This window comes from Equus asinus, chromosome 7, assembly GCF_041296235.1.
Source record: "Equus asinus isolate D_3611 breed Donkey chromosome 7, EquAss-T2T_v2, whole genome shotgun sequence".
NCBI classification, from domain to species: domain Eukaryota; kingdom Metazoa; phylum Chordata; class Mammalia; order Perissodactyla; family Equidae; genus Equus; species Equus asinus.
This window is the reverse complement of record NC_091796.1, coordinates 29,440,923-29,457,081: the sequence shown is the minus strand read 5'-3', so window position 1 is coordinate 29,457,081 and position 16,159 is coordinate 29,440,923. Positions and strand designations below refer to the sequence as shown.

The 16,159-nt window shown below is 46.2% G+C and overlaps 1 protein-coding gene and 1 long non-coding RNA gene across 11 annotated transcripts in view; one reads left to right on the top strand and one right to left on the bottom strand.

Moving 5' to 3' along the window:
• LOC139045651 (uncharacterized) overlaps positions 1-10,733 on the bottom strand; it is a 32,929-nt gene extending 22,196 nt beyond the window's left edge. For all 3 annotated transcript variants that reach the window (XR_011504437.1, XR_011504438.1, XR_011504439.1), the window contains exon 1: positions 8,825-10,733. This is a non-coding gene — a long non-coding RNA (uncharacterized lncRNA). The remainder of the gene's footprint in view (positions 1-8,824) is intronic.
• The window catches only part of SLC14A2 (solute carrier family 14 member 2), a 442,098-nt gene that overhangs the window by 315,229 nt on the left and 110,710 nt on the right, over positions 1-16,159 (top strand). The gene's annotated exons all lie outside the window — the stretch shown is intronic.

Genomic DNA, 16,159 nt, shown 5'->3' with positions numbered 1-16,159 from the left:
GCGTTTGTTGGCAAGCAATGGGAGCAGCTGGAAGGGATCACAGAGCACAATTACTGTCTGCGCATGGCCACATCTGGAAAACAGCTCCATGTTGGCTTTAAAACAGTATTAATGAAGAATGGAACCTTGTGCTGGGGAGGATGGGGCTGGGGGGAGGGTGCGGTGGGAGGAAGTAAAGGGGGGCGCCCTTCTGGCCAACTTGGTGGGGATGAAAAGACAACAAAGAAAACAGCAGGCAGGGTATAAGACCAAATCCAGGGAGAAGAGGGTGTTGACAGGAGAGGGGCAGCAGGGAGATGCTGTTACTTTAGGCAGAGGTCTCTAAACCTCATTTTTGCCATCTTCAAAGCTGGGTGTCCATGCAGGACTGGCTCTCTTTGCATTAACTGAGCAGACATTTGTCCATAGTGTGAGATTTTAGTGGTGTCCGGAAGATTCCCAACTAAAAGAATATACCACACCAGGACCTAAATTCTACCACCAAGCATTTAGTCCTTCGGTCAGGGGTCCCTTCTTCTGAGAAGGACTTGAAAATGCAGATACACCTGCTCCTTTTATGATACCAGGCACATAGTAGTTGCTCAATAAAAATTTGTTGACTAGAACTGAATCGAATGAGCTAAATAAGTTGTTTTGTGACAATGACCAAATTAACTCGTATCTCTGATTTATCAGCTATAAGGGTTACACTAGACCAATGATTCTGAATTGTGAGGGCACAGGGTGGCATGTCTTTCCAAGGAGTATATCAAATTCCATGGGGAGGGGAGAAGGTAGCATTCACGGTTTGAGAAAGAACATGCAATAGTATGACATAATTTTATATCTGGAAAACCAGAGTCTGCCCCTAATACGAGAGACCTCTCTAATGCAATGTACGGAAGGAGATGCTCAGCAGAATCTTCCTGGCGGGTGAAGATTCATAAACTGATCTTAGAATTCAAAATGGGCACTTCGCACACCACCAAAAATTCAAGCATCTCTAGATGCCCCAGGGAAGCAGGGAAATCTATTTTATCATGGGTGGAACAAGACTGAGAAACTCAGAGTGGCTGAATTTGCGGCCTCCATTGAGTTTAATGGTCCTCCATCCAGACAGATCAGCCGCTTGGGTTCCCAAGGGCTAGGTACTTCTAAAGGGACAGCAAGGACAAATTGCAAAGAAAACAGGGAGTCAGGGAGGTGTAAACAAACTCGCCCTCTTGCTTTGTGCCTGTTCCTCTGCCTGCCCAATAACGCATCTTTGGCATTGCTTAGGGGTGTGGAGCACACGGCCCACCTTAGCATATGGTTTAGCATTTCCCTGAAAACCGAAGGCGAGACACAGACCTGTCGAGATGGAAGGATCTTATCCACCTCTACACCTGAGGCAGAAATTCTCTGTCAGTGTCCCTGACAGGGCACCCTTCATCCTCCGTTTAGATACCCCCCGGAGATTACAGAAACTAAGACCTTCATGCAGACCTGGGTTCAAGTCCAACCTTTGAGAGTTCACATAATCTTTTTATGCCTTGATGTCCTTTTCCATAAAATGAAAATAATAGCACTCACTTCATGGGATTATCATGAGTATTAAATGAGATAATACATCTTGCTATGAATTCCCTGCTGCTTGGAATTCTAAATTTCTATTTGGGCAATGCAATCTATACGCATTTACATCTGACCTTACATGCAACCTGTGTGTAGCCAGATTCAGGGTGGGTTGAGCACGTGCGCCAAAAATGATGTAGGCAGTTGTTTCTGCCAAGAGTTGACCCCTCACACGAAGCACCCATAGAGAGGGATGCTTGTCTCACTTTCCCGCTCCTGAGAGCACAGTACTCCTACACCCTATTGCCAATATTAAGCATAAAAAGTTTACGCATTTAAGAATTCTTTGGATTGCTCCTACTGAAAGAAAGCATTCCTCACATATTCCAAATAAGCCCAAAATGATGTATGTGCAAACCTGAGGACAACCGGCTTCCTGCTACAATGCAGTAGAGCATCAGGCCCCGCCCACGAGAAGGGCTCAGATAAGAGTAAGCAATGCTAGTGCAGGCAGCACCTTCACTGAAAGAACAATCCTCCTGGGTTAGGAAACCCTTATGCTCTAAATTCTCGGTTTTGCCCCCATGGAAGCACTACTCACAGAGTTGAACCTCTCACCCAAGTGACCATCCATCAGGTATTTGACGATGCTATTTTGTACCCTCCATCACTCTTACCCTCTTTCTTTACCCTACGCTTCTTTCTCCTTCCCTAACAGTTCCTGATGTAGGTCCCCTCAAGCCCTGCCACCCTGGTCTGGATGTTCTCTGTGCCACTGTCTCTCGTAAAAAGGAGGTGCATGCTCAGGCCAGGCTGCTGAGCCCCACGAATGTGTCTAAATTTTCATTAATTTTCCTGACAGCCCTGTCACACTGTGGGCTCAGGGACCATGGCTATGCACTCTTGAACTTCCTAAGGAAAAGACATTTGGAAGTAGCCTGGAGCAGCTGGGTTTGACTCACACTCTCCTCTCATGTCCAAAAAATGTCCCCAACCCTACCTCTTTCAGGGTCCCAATTCCCAGCTTCCCTGGACTTGGATCATGGCCATGAGAAGGTCTTGCCTTCATAGGACACGTCAGAGGCCCCACATGTTGGGCCTGGGGTGTGTGAGTCAGCATCCTCCCAGTGCGGTTTCCTCCCCTAGCTTTGCTTGTTCTGTCTGGTGGACCAGCTTTCTCTCTGGAGTGCAAGGAGCCTCACCCACTTAATTAATCTAACCTGGAGACTATTCCCACTCCTACAGCAGGTTAGGCACTTAGGAGAGACCATCTCTAGACCCACATGAGTGCGACCCAAGAGGATGCCCTCCCCCCAACTCCAGTTGGCTGTAAAAGAGTAAATTCACCCTGTGCCTGAGGATTTCCGTATTTCTATGTGTGACACAGGCATGAGCCAATCTGATTGTCCCTGGCCCAGCACAAGGTGGGCATTCATCAACACTCAGAAACACTTCAAGTATAAATATTTGTGTCATTCTGGAAAACTCCCATTCCTGGCCCATCATCTACCTTTCTGCTTCATCTCCTGTAGTCCCTCCTTTCTAGACACTCTGTTTACTCACTTTTATCCAACACTCTTTGCCCTCTTGCTTCCACATCTGTCTTTCTCCTTTGCCAATCCAAATACTTCTTCAAGGTTCAATTCGAGTGCCACCTGCTCTGTGAATCCCTGAGGACCCCACCTTGAAGTGAGCTCACCCTCTCTGGACAACCATGTCTTATGACACTAGTATGCCCCTGCCTTAGATGGTATTAATCTCAGATGGTGTAAACTGCAAATCTGGTTTACCCCACCCCACCCCACCCCAATGGAGCCACAGGAGCTCCAATACTAGGCACAAGGCAGAGAAGGTGGAAACAAGAAAGGAATGATGCTGAGGAAGATAGCCTCTGGGGGACCACACTAGGCTAGGAACTTGTTTCTCATGAGCAGGAAGAGAATTTTTAGGAATTGAGGAGGTGTAGAACAGAGAAGAAATCAGAAAAGCAGCATCAGCACAGCAGGATTGCACAGGCTCTGCATACCTTCTAGGGAATAATAATGTCTAACCTCCTCAGTGAGGGCATATGGAGGGGGGAGCCGAAGCCAGGTGCTGATCACCTGTTAATGCTTGCACCTCAGCAAGCATAAAAAGTTCTAATTCTCCACGAGTGCTCATCTGGCCAGAGATACCAAGGGACAAAGTGTTACTTGGTCTCTAATGACTCCATCTTCCCAACCACTCAACAGATATGTTTGGGTTCTCCATGTGCCCAGAACTGTGCTGGGCAGATTAGGGAACACAAGAAATTATAAGCCAAACACGATCAGTGCCCTCAGAGAACTCACAGTGTAAAAGAAAAGATGAGACACCTAAACAGCCATGAGGCTAGGCCAGGAAGGCTGAGTCAGATGGAGGGTAGAGGCACCAAGCATTTGGGAGGTTAGAAATGGAAGCATGGTGAAGACCAAAAGGTATAGTTGAAGTTGAAACCCTTAATCCAGTGGGAAGATAAGATTTGAGTGGGGCCCTGATGACAGGGTAGAGTGGGCTAGAAAGCGAAGAATAAGATGTTAAAATGGGTTGGTATGCTCAGCTCTGCTCAGCAGAGAGAAGGTTCATGCAAGCCAGCCAAAGTGGGAGAGAACACCAGAAAGACCACCTGGTCAGTTTGTGGAAGGCTCCAGTGTCCAAATAGGATGTTCAGATTTTATCTCTCAGGGAAGCAGGAAGTTAGACATCTCAGACGGACAAAGGCCTATGGTATAAAATACATATGGTTCTCACTTTCTCCTCCAAAGCCTTTCCATCATGGACTTGTGTCAGGGTCTCCCCTAATTACTTTACAATGATATTTTCATTTTCTAAAGAGGTGGTCATGGCACTCTGGGTGCCATTTGACCAGATTACTAACATCTAAGGGACTGCTTTGTTTCCCATCTCCTCCTTGGAATAGACTCAATTCTGGGCTCTGATTGGGGTACCAAAACCCACAGGATCCTTCATTTGCTGAAAGCATCAGCCCAAGGGCTCTTCCCTGGGGAAGAAGATGTTTGACCAGGCTCTCTGGCCTTCGGGGGATAAGGAATCAACCACATTGAGGTCACAGGTGGCCTCTGGACCACCTGTGAGCTCACGTCTTCTAGTTCATTCCTTCATCCATTCACTCACTCATTCATTTGCCTATTCATTCTGACTGGCCAACATTTATCTGGCGTCTATTATGTTAGCCACAGTGATAGCATATTATTTGTATAGCACTTAAGAGCTGACAAACTCTTTCACACATTCTATTTATTTAAACCTCAGCAGCCCAGAAAATTTGTATCATCCCTTTTCTAAAAATAAGGAAGCTGAGAGTCAGGGAGGCTATATGGCTTTGTCCAAAGCCCACAGGTCCATAACTGGCCATTGCTACACCACAGGTGAGGACCCCATCCCTGCCACCAGGACCTCCTCTCTATCCTGGGCTGTCCCACCACCACCTCCTTTCTACCCATAAACCTCAGGTGTTTAGCCCAGTTACCTCTCTCCCTCCCAGCCATGACCTCTGATTCTCCTTCCTGAGCCTTCTCTTCCCCAGGACTGACTGAGGAATAGAATGCTGATTCCTGATGTCTCCTCCACCTTCCTGGCTGCTTCTGAAACAAACAATACAATTGCATTCTATGGGATCTCATCGGGAGACTCTACAGAAGAACCAGAAGTAAAAGCAAGTGATGTTAAGAAACCCTGGCTGGAGGTAGCCTGATCTCTGAAATGAGAATGAAACTCAGCCTCAGGTTCAGAGCCCTCTTCCTCAAAATCTCCTTATAGAGGGCCTCCAAGCTCTGTTCTCTCTTACAGTCCCAGGGTGCATTCCCACATGCCCCCACCCCTCTCCAGGAAGGATCTCTTTGACCTCAACTCTGGAAATTCTGAACAATGTGTTGTAAACCCATCACAGAGGATACCAGATTACTCTGTTGTTCTCACCCCCCTGCTTAGCACAGAAAAAGTCAACCTAGGTCCTTCTCAGACAGAGAGATACAAAGATATAGCATTGTCACTGTCACCAAGATATAAGCTACAGCACAGGGCAGTGTGTGGATAAAGTCAAGAGAAGAGTACAGATAAGAGTTCTGAGAACTAAAAGGGAATAGGGAGTCAGTGGGGGACGTGGATTCACCTGGGACAGTGGCTGGGGCCAGGCAGAAAGTTTTACGAGTGAGTCTGTGCTATAAAATTGAGCGCTGTAGGGAGGACATCCCAGGTGGGGAGCAGGTCAGGAATGAGCAAGGTGTGTTTTGGGGACAGTGAGGAGGCTGGCCACCATGAATCAATGGGCAAAGTGCCTGTGTAGGAACCAGCCAGCAATCTGAGACTTCACCTTCAACTGTAGACAGCAGAAGGCCCCTGGACTTTTCTCAGAGGTCATGCTTCCCTCCTCATGTTCCCTACCATCCAACTTAGTCTGGAGAAGCTCCCTGGGGAGGGTAACAGCAAAATCAATGGCTGGTTTACCTACTTTCAGGGCTGCTGATCCAGGCCAACTGTTCCAGGGGCCAGGCTAGAGGTGGCGTCTATTACTCCCGCCCACATGCCCGCTTCCCTGGCCAGGCTGAGGTCACACGGCTGCAACTCACTACAGAGGAGGCTGGGAGATGGGGTCTGGGGTGGGCCAGGAGGAGGGGCATCCTGCCAATCCCTACCTCACAGACAGCCATGGACTCACCAAGCAGAATTAGCAAATGTTAACATTCTCTTACTTGCTTCAGATTTTTATGAGAAGAAAAAGTATCCAGAAGAAGTTAAAGAGTCTTGGGTCCCATTCCCCATTCCCTTCCCTCTCTCCCGAGAGGCAACCCCCGGCACAAATTACATGTATTTCTTTCTCATCCCTGTGTTCACACGTGGATGTATTCATATGGATCCATAAAGCGATATGTAGTATTTGTTTACGTGGTAGTGAATCTTCCTAAATTGTATCTTAACAAACATATTGTTCTGCAATTTACCTTTTTCACTCAGCAGTTCTGTTTTGGGAATCTACATATATTGATAATTCACCTCATTTCCTTTATTTTAACTGCTATAGAGCATGTCATCATATTCTACGTTCTCTTTATCCATTCCCCATCAATGGACATTTAACTCAAGTCTTTTTTATTTTTTTGTCCTTTGTTTCTGTGCAAACAATGCTGCATTGAAGTCCTTGTACCTATTTCTGGAGGCGTGCAATTTATCCTCATGTTGTAGAGAAAATGTTGAGACCCTCCATTCTAGTCGAAATGCAATGACTCAGCTTCTGTCACATGCAGAACACCAAACTCAACAGAGTAGATAATGCAAAGGATGCATCCAGAGGGGGTCATGCCTTGGAGGAGCTTGCAGCCTAGACATCAGTATAAGCCTGTGAGAAGCCTGCATGCTGCAAGCTCTAGGACAGTGCCCGGACAGCCCATATTGCAATTAAGAGATAACGTGCAGTTGAGTCAACAGAGAGGCGTTGAAGGCAGTGAGATGAAGTGGAAAATCTACATGAATATGACCTTGATAGGGGCCTCAAAGAAAATACAAGATTTAAGTGCTCAGTGGTAAGTGTTCAATGAACAGAGGAGAGGGCATTCCTCCTGGCAGGGGGAACAGCAGGAACAAGTACCCTGGGGCAGGACTAAGCATGGAATGTGAGCTGTCTAGTCTGGCTGGAGTGCCTGGCTGCGATGAGCTGGGAGCCGTTCTTCCATTTGCAAAGTTGAGCTCAGCCCCACATACGGGATGATGTCCATGTGGCCTGTTGCCCTGGGCAGCCAGCCCGGGTGGTATTTTTCCATTACTCTGAACAGAAAAGAAGTTCAGTCACTTGTTGATAGCAATGTGACCATTCAAGGAGAAAACAATTAGGGATGCTGACCTCTGGCCCCTCAAGAGGAGGGAGGGAAGGAAAAAATTCTCCCCAGGGGGAAGAGGCCGGGTGGGAAACATCCAAGAGGGTAATTGGTAAATATTATTGTTTCAGTCCGTGTTTGCCTGCTCTGCTCGGGTCCCTCTGCAAGTGGTGCCTTTAAATCACACTGTCTGACTTTGGCAGGTTTAATTGAGTCGCCACTGAAAAAGAAATTATCCCTGTGCTATTAATTTTTATAGTTCCTCGGGGCTTTTAAAACGTGTTTGGATTTTCTAGGTCTTTGAAAATGAAAACATTAAATTTTATTAAAAGGAAACACAGAGGGGCTGACAGGACCCAGCCAGGCCCTGACGAGACTCTGGGTAGAAAGGTTTGGACCCTCACAGGCGGTGCGACAGAAGTTTTACCCCTTTTAGAATAAAAGTCAGGTGGTCTCCAAGGAGGTATGATGTCAACTAGACCCACATTCCCCACCAGCTCATGGTGGGTGCTGTTGTCAGTGCCATCCAGACCCTGTCCTCGTGTCCAAACCATCTGCTGCCAGCTACAGGCCAAGGGAGCTCTCTGCAGGGCCAGGGGCTACGTGGGGAAGACCCAGCTTATGGGAGTCAGAAACTTTCACAGTTTAGGGGACCCTCCGGTAGAAAAAGAATTCAAAATTCCAAATATACAATCATGTTTGAAAGTGAAATTGTATTTACAGAGAGAAAAGAAGTCATAACATATTACAAATTTTGAAAAGCTGGCAAATTCCACAAGCACCACAAAATCTAAAATAATTGTCTGACTTGCATCCGTAATACTTTTTTCCTGCATTTTTTTTTTTGGCTGCAAACTCTTTGATCATCTCTTTGAATGACTATCATTTTTGAATATCATTTTTATAGAGAGAGTACAAAGATAATTCAGTCTCTCCTCTAAGAAGTTGATCCAATTTTGTATTTTATTATTCACGGTTTGGAAAGGTTTCTTTCAGTCTCATAATTTGTCACTCGTAATGCCATGTGAATTTTCAGGATTGTTATCAACTCTGGGAAAACCTTTGTCAAGTATCTTTCATATATGAGCTATGAGATTTCAGGGCATTTCAACTTCTCTTTTACAGCGACAAATCTAAAATAGTCTTTGAATTTATGAAACTTACTAACCAGATTGTCATCGATGTCCTCATTGTGGTGGCACATAATGAGTTTTATGTTATATCTGTCAACATCAGTATTTCCTGTCAAATCAGCAAGACATTTAAACATGGGGATTCTGATAAATTCTGTGTCGGTAATTCCCATCAAAAAAGAAACAAAATGAGTAGTGCATTTATAATTGTATTACTTTGCGTGATCGAGTATAATCCTGACAAGAGAGCACTTTCATTTTGACTAGGTGGTGACGAGTGCAGAATCCTCTGCTTTCAATTTCACTCACCAGATGATTGGATGAATTTCCCACCAACGGGCTTCTGGCTCTGTAGGTTATAGACCTTGTTTTTCTTCCACTCTCCCTGGACTTCCAGTTCAGAGCAGCAGGGACACGTCCGCTCAGGTCTCCATACAGCTTCAAGGGGCCTCTCGTGGGATGACACAGAATATGTCTGTGCAGTGAGCAGCAGGGCATTCCTGAAAGCTTGGCTCCACAGTGACAACTAGCAAAAAGTGAATTACACAGAGAAGCAACTACACTCCATACAAATACATCTCTACTAAATCCAAACCAAACACAGCCTCAACTCAACTGCCCCTTCACTAGTTTCCAAAGTGGCCATTCCGATGCCACCAAAATGAGGGAAATATGACAGGGGGCAAGTCAGAGGTGAAAGAAACAGCTATGTTAACAGATTATAGTTAAAGTCTCTTACATTTGCCAACCATATGAAAACACATGAGCATGTAACCACATTACACTGATGAGGGACCCTGAAGCGTAAGTGTCACTAGCATCATGGAAAATTCACTTCTGCACCCTGTGAAGGATCTGGGCGGGGAGAGGACCCAGGGCCTGGGGCTGTCATGGAATTAACTGCATCTGGAGAGATTAAAACAGCACAGAACTACACACACCCAAACTTGACAAGCAAATTGAAGGCTGACTCTGCGTAGAGCTGCCATTGAAGTTCAGACAAGCAGGTGCTGAGGGTGGGATGTGAAGGCCCAGGCAGGCTGGAGGTAGAACTTGAACTGGGTCTGATTCAGATGGTTGAGGAGGAGCTCATGTGTGTTCAGGTGTGTGTGTGCGCATATGCACATGCTTCTGTGGTGCGCTGTGTGCATGTGTGTACTTGTGTGCCTCTGTGTGCGCATGTATGTGTGCATACGTTGTTTGCACATGTGCAAGTGTGAGTGCGTGTAGGGGGCAATTAAGGGATCAGCATGAAGTCTGCAGGAGAAATGGGCTGGCATCACTGTCGACATCCATCTGAGAAATGAGGATGATACAGGCCCAGGAAGGCGAGGTGACTTGCCCCAAGTTCCATAGGTGATCAGTGGCAGAACACAGAGCCATCTGCAGGCCTGCCAACACTTTGTCCAAGATGTCCTCCACTGCACCACACACAATTCCAGTTGCTCTCCAGGGCTGTATCAGTGCACCCTGACCTGCTCTCCACGGGCAGAGAGCCCTTCTAGACACTGGGAGGAACACAATTAAACCTGAGGGCTGTCCTGCCTTCTGAGGGTCACTCTGTTGCTACAAATCACCCAGCCAGCCCTGACTCCAAGAAGAAAGTCACCTCACCCCCTTACCCTGATGCCTCAGCTCCAGCTCTGTCCCCATTTAAAGCCTCAGGCACTGGGTGTCAGGCGGGGAGATGAGGTCAGGGGAGATGCGCCCTTCGCTGCAGTGGCAGCGTGGTGGCAGTTGGTGTTCCACTTCCTTAAGGAACCGAAGTAGGTGCGGGTCATTTCAGTCGCAGAAGTAAGAACTCTAGATGGTTTATGCATTATTTCAGATGAGGAAATAAGAACACAGAATAACTCAAACATCAGTTCAGGTAGAAATCAAGGAACAATAATAGTGACTTTGGACCTCCGGCCCGTGCTAGGCACTCAGCAGTCTCAACTCTCTAAGGTCAATTTTCTAATCATGCCCATTTTATAGACAAGGAAACAGACTTAGAGAAGTGAAGGAGTTTGCCCACGTCACACAGGTAGAAGTAGAAGGGCCAGGATTTAGATTCAGATAGTCTGATTCCAGAGCTGTGTCTTAACCACTATGACATGCTGCCTTCAATGAAAAAAGGCGGGTAATTCTCCCATAAGCATGGAACCTTGACCAGACCCCCGAAAACGTGCAAATGGGAACATTTTTAAACCCTCTAAATAGAAAGCTGGTGCCAGCCCTCTCCCTGCTCTCACCTCTCACACACACACACAGATACACACACACACAAACACACCACACGCACCCAAAACATACATACAACACACACATACATACCCCCTACACATAAAAATACATCAAACATACACACATACCACACACTCTACACACATATAGACTACGCATACACACACCACAAACACCACACACATACACCACACACGCATCACACACATACAGACCACACATACATACACCCATGCCACACAACACACACACACGCCACACACATGCACACACACAGCTCACCTACACACATATACCACATACACCTCACACATCCACATCGTTGCCTCCTTGACCCGGCCAGACTTCCTTCCTTGTGACTGTCCCTCCACCGACAATTAAGGCTCCAGCCAGTTGGTTGCTGGTCTTTGGCTCCTGTTTAATTTCCCTGAACCTTCACTGCTTACAGCTTTTGCCTCTTGATATTTCAGAGGACTCAGGGAGGACTCTCGGGGGCGGAAGAGTAGATCTGCACTAACAGATCAGCACAGGGCAGTGCCGCCAGAGAGCACCAGCAGCTTTGCACAGAAGGTCAGGTTGGTGAGAGGTGCTGGTAAGGGCTCGGGGGCAAGGTGAAAGGTTTTCAAAATGTGTGTGTGCGTGTGTGTGTGTGTGTGTGTGTGTAAGGTATTTTCAAATGACAACTAAGGTTGCCACCTTATGTGATCCGTGGGAGTCTGGTGATTTATTTCGGTGAGTATTTGAAGAGATCTAGAAGTGAACCATTCTATCGCTCCATCTCATTTTACAGCTGAGCACGTGTGCACATAGCATGTATGTGTGTGTGTGTGTACAACTCACAAGGAGAGGAAGGACCAGAGAGTTAGCCTGACACAGACTGAGGGGTACTTCTTCCAAATTCTCTTCGTAGCTTTGTTTACCATTGTTCATGCCAAGAAGTAAAGGCCAACGTCCCCCTCCCAGACTGAAGTCATAAATCTCAGGCGTGTGGGAACAGGGCCCACCCTTCCCAGGCAGAGATAGACAGAGACACTGGCCCAGACACACGGAGTGTGGAAACTTCCACTGGCCTGCATTTGACCTCCCTATCTCCAAATTCTCACATCTTAAAGGGACCCCGGCTGAGAGAGCAAGCTGGCTGGAGAACCCAGATCTGTCAGCTCGTTTTGAGCTATTGCCCCTAAACAGAGAGAAGCTTCTCTAATTCAATAACTAGGATGCCTTAAAACTTGAGAAGGAGTCAGAATATCCCTTAAGTTCATAAGCCTGAGGTGATTTTCACTCTATTTCTAAAAAAGTTAACCCCTGTCTTGGGATTAGCCGGGTGAGTGTGTGGCACAGGGGGGATGTGGTGGGGGCAGCACTCCTAGTCATTAGCTGCCCTGCCTGGAGCCAGCCCCCTGCCTCTCTGGGCCTCCAACTTTGTTGACCACTGCATTGGAGAGTGTTGGGTTCAAAGTCAAAAAGGTCAGTTACCTCAACAGGAGGGCTATAATAAATGGTAAAACAAAACAAAAAAAAGCAAGTGCAGGTCATTTCATGAAAACAAGACCCACCCCAGGACTTCAGGAGAAGACCATGAAGATGTGGGAAAGGGCAGCCATGGTGTCTCACAACTGCCACTCAATATCATAGGTTTTGACCCAGGCTGGTCTTTCCAGTGTTCTTACGCTTAATTCACTGCTATCCAGCCAGTGTGAGTGTTGAGCTGTCCTTATCCATTCATCCAGATACTCATGGATATTCCCTGCACTGGGGGACTGGACCACTCAAGATGGCAGCATCAGTACCCCAATCACTATGAGCAGCCTCCTTTCTGTGTCTTACTACTTGTTCCTTATGTCCCTGTGATCCTTCACTTCCACTGCCACCCTCAACAAGGCCTTGCCTCACCCCATCCCTGCCCGGTCTGCCCCAGGAGCTTTGTGGCCTGTGGCTACAGGGCTGTGCCTAGCTGGTGAGCTCTATGGGTGTAGCCAGTACATTGCTGTCTTGTGCCTGGGGCTGTGGCTGCTCAATATGGCACCTGTGCCAGAGAAGCAGGAGGCCCTGTCCGGCCTTGCCTTCAGAGAGTGTGCTGTCTGACTAGAGGAGTATGGTAGTCATTAGTACAGTTGGCTAAATCTTTATGATCCTTCCCCATTCAAGGCACATGTTATGATTACACCTCCTGCTCATTGTGGTGGGTGGTGCCACAAGAATGGTTCTGACCAATGAGTTGTGAGCAGAAGTGTCATGTCACTTCCAAGCCAGAACATCTAATTGCTGAGGCAAGACTTCACAAAGCTTTCTTTTATCTTTGGCACAAGGACCAGGTACTTCAACAAGGCAGCTGTTTTGTCAGCCTGCGTCCCTCAAAGACAACATTGAGCAGAATCCAACCCCCACCTCCAACAGATCATGTCAGACATTTAGTATGAGCAAGAAATAAACCTAGGTTATTTTAATACACACAGATTTGAGGGGTTGTTACTGCAGCACAACCTAACCTACTCTGACTGACACAGAGATGTAAGCTGTACAGGTCTTGGACAAGATGAGAGTAATACGGGGCTGTTGATGGTAATATTCTGAATGTTATGCAATTGGTGGTAAATGCTGGATGCAGTAAAAGAAGAGGAATTTATTGTAAGCTGGCACGGCCTGAGAGCACTTCCAGAGTCTGAGTAGGATTTAAATGAGGTTGATGGGAGTGGGAGGAAATGCCCGCCTATCCCATTTCTCCCTAAACTTTGGGCATTTATCCCAGCCTAAATTGTACTTCCAACATTTCATTAGTTAGGAGGACATCAGGCTTCAATTGCGCCCCCAGTGACCCCTTCTCTCATCCTAAGTGCGTTTTAACACACACCTTCAATCTTCTGTTTATTTCCATCTTCACCCACCCTTACTTCCAGTCTGAAGTACCCTCTTCCTGCCCAAATCCAATCCACCCCACCAGCTCTCAGGGACTTCACTCTCTCAATGATCCACCCTTCCCCTCTCTTGTGTTTATACCTCCCTCTCCACTGGGTCCTTACCGACAGCCTGTAAATGCTCTCAAATGCCCCCCTATTTGAAGAAAAATCATCTCTTAACCTTGAACGAACCACTCTAGTCTAAATGATCCATTAATGTACCAATTCTACACTTTCTTATTCCTTTAGAATACACAATGAGCTTCTTCCTTATAAAATAAAATTCAAGATTTAGGGATCAGATGCTATGAAAAGCAACTCAAGGTATATTTAATCCAGACTTCATATCTCATCCCTGACCAGTGTTAGCCATCTCACAAGATATCTGGGAAATCAATATTCTATAAAATAGGGATTTCAAGAGGAAAGTTCACCCTGGCTGGCTACATGTGGGTAATTAGGGATGCTGGAGGGACAATGGACCTGATTTACTGTGAAATGTGCACGCCATTATGGTAAAATAATCTGGTTTATTAAATAATCTGTCTGCAAAGAGTGCTGATCCACACCAATATCAACTCTAAATGATGGTGGGAGACAGAGCCCTGGGCTAGAAGTCGGGAGTTCCTGGCTTCCCGTCCCTGTCATCAACTAACCAGCTATGTGACCTGAGACAGTCACATTCCTTCTTCTGGCTTCAGTGTGCAGCCCACCCACCTCTACCCTTAATCAAGAGAATTTGACTAAAAGCCCTGCAATGGCCTTTAAAACTGCAAAATTCTTTGATTCTTTCTCCCTGTTCTTCTCTGTGCTAAATTATAGAGTTGTCAAGAATGAAGAAAGAATTGGAACTGTATCCATTTGTTCCAGATAAGCAGGAAAAAGTTTCTTTCATCTTATAGCAAATGTGTCCCATTGAGGAGGACCAGCTGGTGAGGGATTGATATGGGCTGGTGTGTGGTTAGCATCTCTTAACAGAGAGGAATTATAGAAAGAGCACAGCCCTCTGTTCTCGACCCAGCAACAATCCTTAGTAGCTGTGTGATCTTGAACCTGTCACTTAACCACTCTGGTAGCCCAGAGTCTAAACCTTTGGCTCTAAAATTCCATGGTAACCCTGTGGTCCCAAAATTCCGTGACATCTTACATGTTCTTAAAGACCCCATCTGCAGTCTCCTCCAACCCTCACTGCCTCCACCTTGAAATCAAGCCCTTCTTGGATTATATCATTGGCACCTCACCTAAATGATGGATTCTAAAGCACCACAGCAGAGGTTCTTCCTTGCATCTCCCAAAGCTGACTGCCTGTGCATCCCACTCTAAGACCATCCATGCCTACATGTACCTACATGTACCTGAGAGTAACATGAGAGTAAGACAACAATTTAGAGAATTCATAGCTTACAAGCACTGAGTCCACCATATTCTGGCATACAGTACATTAGTAACTTGGAATTATAAAAGTCTTAAAAATCATAGTCATCCTTTATATTTACATCCTTTACATTACCTTTACATTTCATCATTTACATAGTGTGTTGAAGGCTTCAAGTGGTGTGACTTCCATCAATTTCTTTGATCCTCACAACAGTCCTGTTCTGAGCTCTCCCATTTGGGACCACGTGCCTTCAGCAGTGTAGCGCAGAAAGCCAGGGGCCTGGACCGGGCACTTCCTCCTTGAGCATCATTTGACACCAAGACCGTGAACAAGAGCAGAGAGGGTGTTAAGGAACTTGAAGTTGTAAATAAGGTTTTCTTGTTTCTATACTAAACGAACATATAAATTCCAGAGTTTATTGTGTCTCTCGCCACTAGAATGGAAGCAACATGAGACTAGGGTCTTTTTTATTGTTGTTGTTCTTCATTGAGTTCCAAATGCATAGAATAGTGCCAGGCACATAGTAGACACTCAGTAAAATTTAGGTGAATGAATGAATCCACATTGTATGTGAATTTTTAAGCTAAAACTTGAGACTTAGGGGAAACAACATGTCATCAAAGGCATGCCACTTTAAGCTCTAATCCTAGACTCCTTAGAGTTTGTCAATTCATTTGTCTGTGCCTTTGGGACAATTCCTGAAGACCAGAAGTTAGGATATGATTTACCCCACTTTACAGAGGAGGAAGTGGGACATTCGATAAATAAAGAACATACTCAAGGATACACAACCCAGAAGGAATGGAGGCCAGAACTAGAACACAAGTCAATTTGACAAACATTTGTTTAATAAATTCTGAGTGCTGGGTATTGGGTTAGTTACACTTTTAAATACAATGGAGCCACAGGGACTCCTGCTCCCAGCTGGCTTTCTTCCTGGCATCCCTGCTCTCTTTTCTCTTGAAAGCTGTCCGTACCCAGGCCTGGCCCGGGGGTTCCCTCCCACCAAGACACTATGCCACAAAGCCCTCCATGTTTCCTTTCAGACTCTGATGACAAGCTTGCTGCCCTTTTTCAATTCCAAAGTTTTACTGGTAGTTTCTATGGGGCTAGAAGGGAGTATAAAAGATGAGTGAGTGTTAT